The sequence below is a fragment of the Mesoplodon mirus genome (assembly GCF_964341445.2).
Source record: "Mesoplodon mirus genome assembly, chromosome: 7".
NCBI lineage: Eukaryota > Metazoa > Chordata > Mammalia > Artiodactyla > Ziphiidae > Mesoplodon > Mesoplodon mirus.
In genome coordinates, this window is record NC_138983.1 from 54,332,695 (window position 1) to 54,340,682 (window position 7,988).

Sequence of the window (7,988 nt, forward strand, 5' to 3'; positions counted from 1 at the left end):
ACAGGCAGGCTCTCAAGGGTCAAGGGCATAACTACAGATGGTCCAGTCTCATCTTACCTGTTAGCCTCAACTTAATGGGCTAAACAGCTCTTTCATGTCAGTCACCAGAGAACACTGGAGGCCCCCAGAGAGAGCTCAGACATGCAGTAGACTGGGTGTCAGGAGGCCTGGCTCTGCCGCTGGCTGACGATGTGACGTTAGATAAGGCACTGCCCTCTCTGGACCTCAGTTTCCCTGTCTTTAAACTAAGATGGCTGGGGACTTCCTTGGTGGCCCAGTGGCTAAGAGTCCGTGCTCCCATTGCAGGGGGCCCGGGTTTGATCCCTGGTCGGGAACTAGATCCCACATGCCGTAACTAAGAGTTTGCATGCTGCAACTAAAGATCCTATGTGCCGCATAGGAAGATCCTGCGTGCCACAACTAAGACCGGCACAGCCAAAGTAAATAAATAAATATATTAAAAAAAAAAAGATGCCTGGTGGTAGCCAGGGGCTGAGGGGAGGAGAAAGGGAGGCATGAATGCTGTTGGGTATGGGGTTTCTTTTTGGGGTGGTGAAAATGTCGTTGAATTAGGTAGTAGCGATGATTGCACAACTTTGTGAACATACTAAAACCACCGAATGGTAAACTAAAAACAAAAAAAGAACAGGTGGTTGGTTGGACAAGATGACCTCTAAGAGAACTAACATTTTTTGTGCCTGTGGTACCCTGGGGCCTGGACTCAGCATTTGCATGTTATCTCATGATCTCTAAGGTTCCTCCCAGTTCAGACTTTCTGTGATCCACCACAGTGATATCCACGTTGCCATCACTCATCAGAAAGTCCAACTTGAGCCCCTTGTCCAGGTCCAAAACTAGGGTAGAAACTGGGGTAGAGACAAGAAAGGAATGAATCTCTCCCTAAAGGAGCTCAGAGCCTGTGGAAGAAATCAGAAGTGCACATTGTGCCCAAGAAGTTCTTTTCTTTAGGACTAGCTCCTTCCTTTCCTTTCCTTGGATAGGAAAGAACCCCCAAATAAAAGGGGGACACACAACCATGTGGCCATACAGGGGGCCCTGGGAGTTACTTTATTAATTTACACACTGGGTCCTTTGGCTGGGTGTTCAGGTTACAACAGTGGGCAAGTCAGACCCAATCGCTCAGTTTCGCCTTCCTAGTGCAAGTCCTTAGGAAAGGAGACAGACTTTAAAACGATCAAACGCAATTATGAATTTCTTGGATTATTGTGATTGTGATTGGAGCCGTGGAGGAAAAGCACATAATGTATTGGACTGCTCACCAAGGGCACTGGTGTGGCTTGAGCTGGGTTCTGGGGGCAAGTAGCAACAACGAAGAGGTGTGGAGACGGGGATGGCGTGGGGCGGGCTGTTCCAGACAATGCCGGGGCCCTAAGTGTCCGCAGAGGAAGGCCCGGGAGGAGGTGCAGAGAGCTGGGGGGCAGCTGCAGCAGGAGCGGGCCGGGCCTGACCAAGCAGGGCCTTAGAGGCCGGAGGCCACCAGTATCCATTTGTGCTCATCGTCCCCACTCACTTCGGAGTGTCCCTGCTCGAACAATAAACTACGAAGCCACCTTATTTATGGGTCACATTACGGAGTTGGTCCTAAGATCAACCAGTGTTCAGGAAGGCCTGGTCATTGCTCCCACCTCCAGGCCTGCTGCTTTGCATGTCGGGAGCAAGGGCCTGCCAGCCCACGTGGCTGCAGCGGTTATTTGAGCTGGATGGTGTGTGAAGGGCCCTGCTTGGCAGCCCCTGGCCATCCGGCCCCACTGCCCTCCTCCCGGGCAGACCCTGCTGCCCCCATGCCAGCCTCCCCCTCTTCGGTATCTTGAGGTGAGAGCTTTGCCAGTTCTCAGGCCAAGCAGGGTTCTTGGCTCCAGGTTCCGTGAGCCGCTTTCCGGCCGTCCCCGCCCTCAGCTACTCCCCGAGGACCCGCTTCAGGCCTCGGCTGCAGCCTCACGCTCTTTCCACTCTTGATTTTTATTTTTGCCTCTCTTCATTTTCCTCTCAGTGTGACTCTCTCCTTCTGCTGGGCCTCTCCTTCTCTTTTTCTCTCCCTTCTCCAGGGTAGCCTGGCATTGCCAGAAAAGCCTGTGCTTCAGGACGGGTGGAATGAGGTACAAGTCCTAGCTCTGTCACCTGCTGGCTGTGTGATCCCGGGCAAATGCATCCTTCTCTGAGCCAGTTTCAGGTTCTACAAAATGGAGATGCTCCTCCTAACTCCTGCTTCTCTGGGTGGTTGTGAGCTGAGATGAAGTTCATCAGAGTCCCTCCTGGAATCAGTACGTGCTCAGCAAATGGTAGTTTCCTCTTATTTTCCTTTTGCACTTTCTCCTCCCTGACCTTCTGCATATTTTGCTCACTTAACCACAAAGCAAGAAACCAAAGCCCTCCCGCTGGACCCCAATCACCTTCCTCTCCTAGCCCAACCCCACCAAACCCAGACTGGAATGGAGCCAAGAGCCTCAGACACGTGCAGCCTGCTCACTTCTAGCCCTGTGGCCGGGAAGGGTGGCTGGGTGTCACGGCTGGGCCTCTCGGCCATAGCGCTCTCGAGGGGGACATGGGAGGAGTCTTCTGAGCTATGCTGTGATGCAGGCACCAGGCTCTTGTTTTTTCACCAACTGAAAGAGAGGCATCCTTTCAACACTCACCCCCACCAAGCCCCCAAGGCCTACAGACTTCTCACGGTTCCCACATCACACCCTGCACTTTCCAGCCTCCAAGCCATTGCTTATGCCCCGACCCCTCCTGCAACACCCTTCTGCTCCCTCCCTCTCATGAGGACTTACACCAGCTCTGGGGCTGAAACATGACAGAGGGGGAAACCAAGGCTCAGGAACATCCAGATGTTGGTATTTTTTTACAACAAGAATAATACAGTGTAATACTCTTTATTAAAAGACACATAAAATAGTTTGCCTGGGGATCCAGTGGATCTGGAATTGAAGCCCAGGTCTGCAGCAGTCCAAACTTCCTGCTTGTTCTCCTCCCTCTGCCACACTACACCTGCCACATAGTTGTGACTATGTGGACCCTACTGTAACTTACTTCCTAGATGTCACTTAAAAGGTAATTGTGTAAATAAACCCATACATTTACGGTCAATTGAGTTTTGACAAGGGACCCAAGACAATTCAATGGAGAAAGAATAGTCTTTTTAATAAGTAATGCTGGGACAACTAGATATCCACATGCAAAAGCATGAAGTTGCACCCCTATCTCATACCATTTACAAAGATTAACTCAAAATGGATCAAAGACCTAAATGTGAGAGCTAAAGCTAGAAAACTCTTAGAAGAATACACAGGTGTAAATCTCCACGGTCTTGGATAGGACAGTGATTTCTTAGATATGACACCAAAAGCACAAGCAACCAAAGGGGAAAAAAATAGAGAAATTGTATTTCATAAAAATGACTGGGCTTCCCTGGTGGCGCAGTGGTTGAGAGTCTGCCTGCCGATGCAGGGGACATGGGTTCGTGCCCCGGTCCGGGAAGATCCCACATGCCGCGGAGCAGCTAGGCCCGTGAGCCATGGCCACTGAGCCTGTGCATCCGGAGCCTGTGCTCCACAACGGGAGAGGCCACAACAGTGAGAGGCCCGCGTACCGCAAAAAAAAAAAAAAAAAAAAAAGACAAACTTTGTACTTCAAAGGACACTATCAAGAAAGGGAAAAGACAATCCACATAATGAGAGCAAATATTTGCAAGTACTGTGTCTGGTAAGGATGTAGTATCCAGTATGTATTAAAAACTCCTACAACTCAACAATAAAAAAACAGATAACCGAATTTTTTAAATGGGCAAAAGATTTGAATAAACATTTCTCCAAAGCAGATATACAAGTAGCCAATAAGCACATTAAAAGATGCTCAATGTCATTAGGGAAATTCAAATCACAGCCACAATGAGATACCACTTCACACCCACTAGGATGGACAAAAATGAAAAAGATAGAAAACAGCAAGTGCTGGCGAGGATGTGGAGAAATTGGAACCTTCACACATTGCTGGTAGAAATGTAAAATGGTGCAGCCACTGTGGAAAACAGTTTGGCAATTCCCCAAAAGTCATACAGAGTTACATATGATCCAGCAATTGAACTCCTATACACACACACACACACACACACACACACAAATTGAAAGCATATATTTCATACAAAGCTTGTACGTAGATATGCAGAGCAGCATTATTTATAATAGCCAAAAAGTGGAAACAACCCAAATCTCCATTAACTGATGAATGGATAAACAGAATGGGGTATATCCATACAATGGAATACTATCCATTTTAAGAAGAAGCGAAGCATTGATACATGCTACAACATGGATGAACTTGAACTTGAAATGTCCAAAAATCCATAGGAAATTAGCAGTTGCTAGGGGCTGAGGTGGTAGATGGAATGGGGACTGATAGGTATAGGATTTCTTTTGGGGGTGATGGAAATGTTCTGAAATTAGAAAGTGGTGATGGTTGGACAAATCTGTGAATATAGTAAAAACCACTGAACTGTACACTTTAAAAGAGTGAATGTATGGTATGTGAATTATACCTCAAATTTTTTTCTTAAAAAAAAAGTAGTTGTGTAGATCTGTAGGGGATCTTGCAGAACCTGAACCCAACATCTACCCCCGACCCTGTGTTAAAGATGGGAAAATTATGGCCCAGAGAGGGACAGGATCACAGAGCAAATTTGAGACAGAGCAGGGATAGAACCCAGAGCTATACCCACCCAGCTCCCTGGCCAGACTGTTAGTTCCTGGAGGACAAGAAACTTTATTCATCCTGTACCTCCTGTAGCAGCAGCACAGGACTCTGCGGCACATTGCAGGGCTGATAATCAGGACGGCTCCAGATGCAAGAGTCTAAATAGAGACCCGAATCCAATGAACCTAAGGAACATGGATTCACTGGCCCACATAACTGGGAGGGACAAGGGAGTGCTGGGGACTCAACGGACCTCCCCACGCCCCTGCCTGTTTCTTCTCTTCCTCCCTCCTTCTCATCTCCTTCACAGGGCAGGGAATAGGGCTGCTGGCTGCTGGAAACTCTGAGGATCACACCTTTAGAGCTTGCATCCCAAAGGGGATCAAACTGCGATCCCCAGAACCCATGGATACAAGCTGAGGGAAACAGCTCTGTTTGGTCCAGTTGGGTCATATTATGTGGATCAGAAGATGGAATTCTCCAAAAGGTCAGGCCTTCTAGCAGAGGCCTGGGCTCTGTGACCCGTAGTCCCACCAAAACCTCAGAAAGTTGGGGATAGAAGGGAAGGGGTGCTTTTACCATGAGAAGTGGGATGGGGGCTGGGCAGGCAAAAACTCAGCCGCCCTCTCCCCTAGGGGCCACTGTGGGATAATCTAAGAGCCAGGGAAGAAGGCAATCACAGTTTTTAGATGCAGAGTGTCGTGAGGTGCAAGTCCCAGCTTTTCAATTTCTGGCTGTGTCCAGGTAGGCAAGTGACACTCCTCCCACCCCCAGCTCCCAGCCTCTGTTTTCTGAACTACAAAGGGAGAACAGTAATTCCCAGCCCAGAGAATTATTGATATAAATATTTGAGATAAGAAGCATAGAGTGATCGCCCAGAGCCTGGCACACTGTAGGGGCTGCACTAAGGCCTGTTATTACCATCATTATTGATGCTTTGGGTGGGTTGATATTTAGTCTCTGGTCAGAAGCTGGGGATTCTGAGAAAATGCTTCAGATAATAGGGGCTTCCCAAGGTCCAGATCCCTGGCCCAGAGCTGAGGGGGTGGCGTGAGACGGACCACTCCTCCTTGGTAAGGGTTGCCCTGTGGGGCATGGCTCAGGGTCATGCCAGTGCTGCCCCAATCTGCTGGTGACCTTGGCCTGTTGACCTGCTCTTTCTCAGCTTAGTGTCCCCTGAATCAGACAGCGCTGCTCTGGGTGACTGCTCAGGGTTCTTCCCCACCTAGGCCTACTATGAACTCAACAAGTGCCACCTCCTGAAGTGGCCTACATCCCCATTTTGTAAAGGGATCAAGCAGCCTTTGCTGCAGAGTTGGGGTCTGCTGTGTGCAAGGCCTAGTGCAGGGCACAGGGACTCACAGATGACTCTAACCGGGCCTTGTGCTCAAGACGCTTGCAGCCTGCTGAGTGAATGGACATGGTCACTGACTCCCTGTGTCACCTTGGGCAAGTCATGACCCCGCTCCGGAGCTCCCTTTTGCCCCATCTGTAAGAGAAGGAGTTAACCGTGGGAACGACAGCCTGTGGCCAGGCCCCCCCATCTGGTCCCAAAGAGGTGGCTGGGTAGCCCATCCCCCATACCTTAGCCTCAAATCTAGTGACATCATCCCCAACCCTCTCCGTTTCCCCAGCAACTGGGGTGCTGGCCGAGGCTCCCCCGGGGCCCAGACCGTCTGGATTTCCTTACACATAACTGTACCTCGTCCACATTTTCACAATTAAATTGTCAGTTTGGGTTAAGTGTTGTCTGCTGACAGCTGTCAACCTCTCTCTGGCTCCCCTCCCTCTTCACCCGGAGCAGGTAAGAGAGAATGTCTTGCCCAGCCAGTCCCTCTGTGCTGTGGAAAGAGGCTAGGATGCAGTGGGAAGCAGAAGGTCTGGGTTCCAGCCCAGCTCTGCCATACATTTGCTGTGTGCTCTTGGGCAAGTCACTTCCCCTCTCTGGGCCTAGGTTTCCCCACCTTAAAATAGAGCTAATCATCTCTAACCAGCTTTCTTCCCTTCTCTCCCAAGGCAGTTGCAAGTCTCAAAGGAGCCCATAATTGTGGCAGGGCTTAGAAAACTGTGAAGCCCAGCTAGGAGGCTAAGGATGGTTCATACAATGAGCAAGCAGACCTTGAAAGGGACTTCTCTGAGTCCCCAGCAGATAAATGGGTAAGATTAGTCCCCTATCTGGTCTGCCCTGCATCCCTCTGGTTGCAGATCTGGCTCGGGTCTCCTCCTCTGGCCTCCCTCACAGCCTGTTCCTAGACTGAAAAGGCAGAAAAGGCGCTCTTCCCAATAGAGCCTAACCCCAAAGATGCAAGAGTAGAGGTGCCAGGCCAGAGGGTCAAGGGCCCTGCGTCCTGTGACGGGTGTGCCCACACTGAGTGGCCAGGCTCTCCCTCCCCACGATGGGCCTAAGCCACTCCCACTCCCACCCCAACTTTCCCCTCTCAGCTCCCAGGAACTCTCTCTCCCCTCCCCTCCCCTCCCGATCCACCCCCAGAGCAGCCCAGGTCGAATCCCACACCTGACCTCACCCTCCCAGCTCCAGACCTCCTCCAGGCCCCCTTGGCAAAGCCCATGCCCTTTAGCCCAGCATTCGGGGTCCTCCCGGGCATGGGCCTGTCTCCTCCCCAGTCATTTTTCCCTCCTGTCGCCCTTGATGCCAGCAGCACGGAGCCCCCCCCCCCCCCGCCCCGACTTATCCTTCCCTGAAACCAGACTTCTCCCTCTTGTCTTTGCTCAAGCTGTTCCTGCTGCTGAGAAGGCCCTCCCCCATCCCCGGCCACCTGACAATTCCTCCCCCACCTGCACATTATTTATATAGACATGAATGTTAAGTACAGATCAGCTCCCATCTGGAACTGTTTATGTACCTGGCAGAAAAGGAACTAACCTTTATCAAGGACTGATTACATACAGAGCATTTTACATATATCATCTCCTTAAGCTCCACAGCAACCCTCGGTGGTAAATTTCACTACTCCGATTTTCCAGATAAGAAAACTGAGGCTCAGAGACAGGAATCATCTTTTCCAAGGCCATACAGAGGTGGGGTAGGGGTCAAAACCCCAAACTGGGGGCTCCCAGAACCCATGCTCGTTTTAGGCCCTGGTGGAAACACTTCCCTCAAGGTTACAGTTGTGGCCAGGGTCCCATGTACATAAGAATACTTGCTATTAAAGGAGGTTGTGCTGCTTTGCAAATTCCAGGGACCATTGTGAAGTACCCAAGCCTGTCATGTAGAAGAGGGGAGCCAGGGCCGTGGGAGGAGTCATCGATCTCTCCCC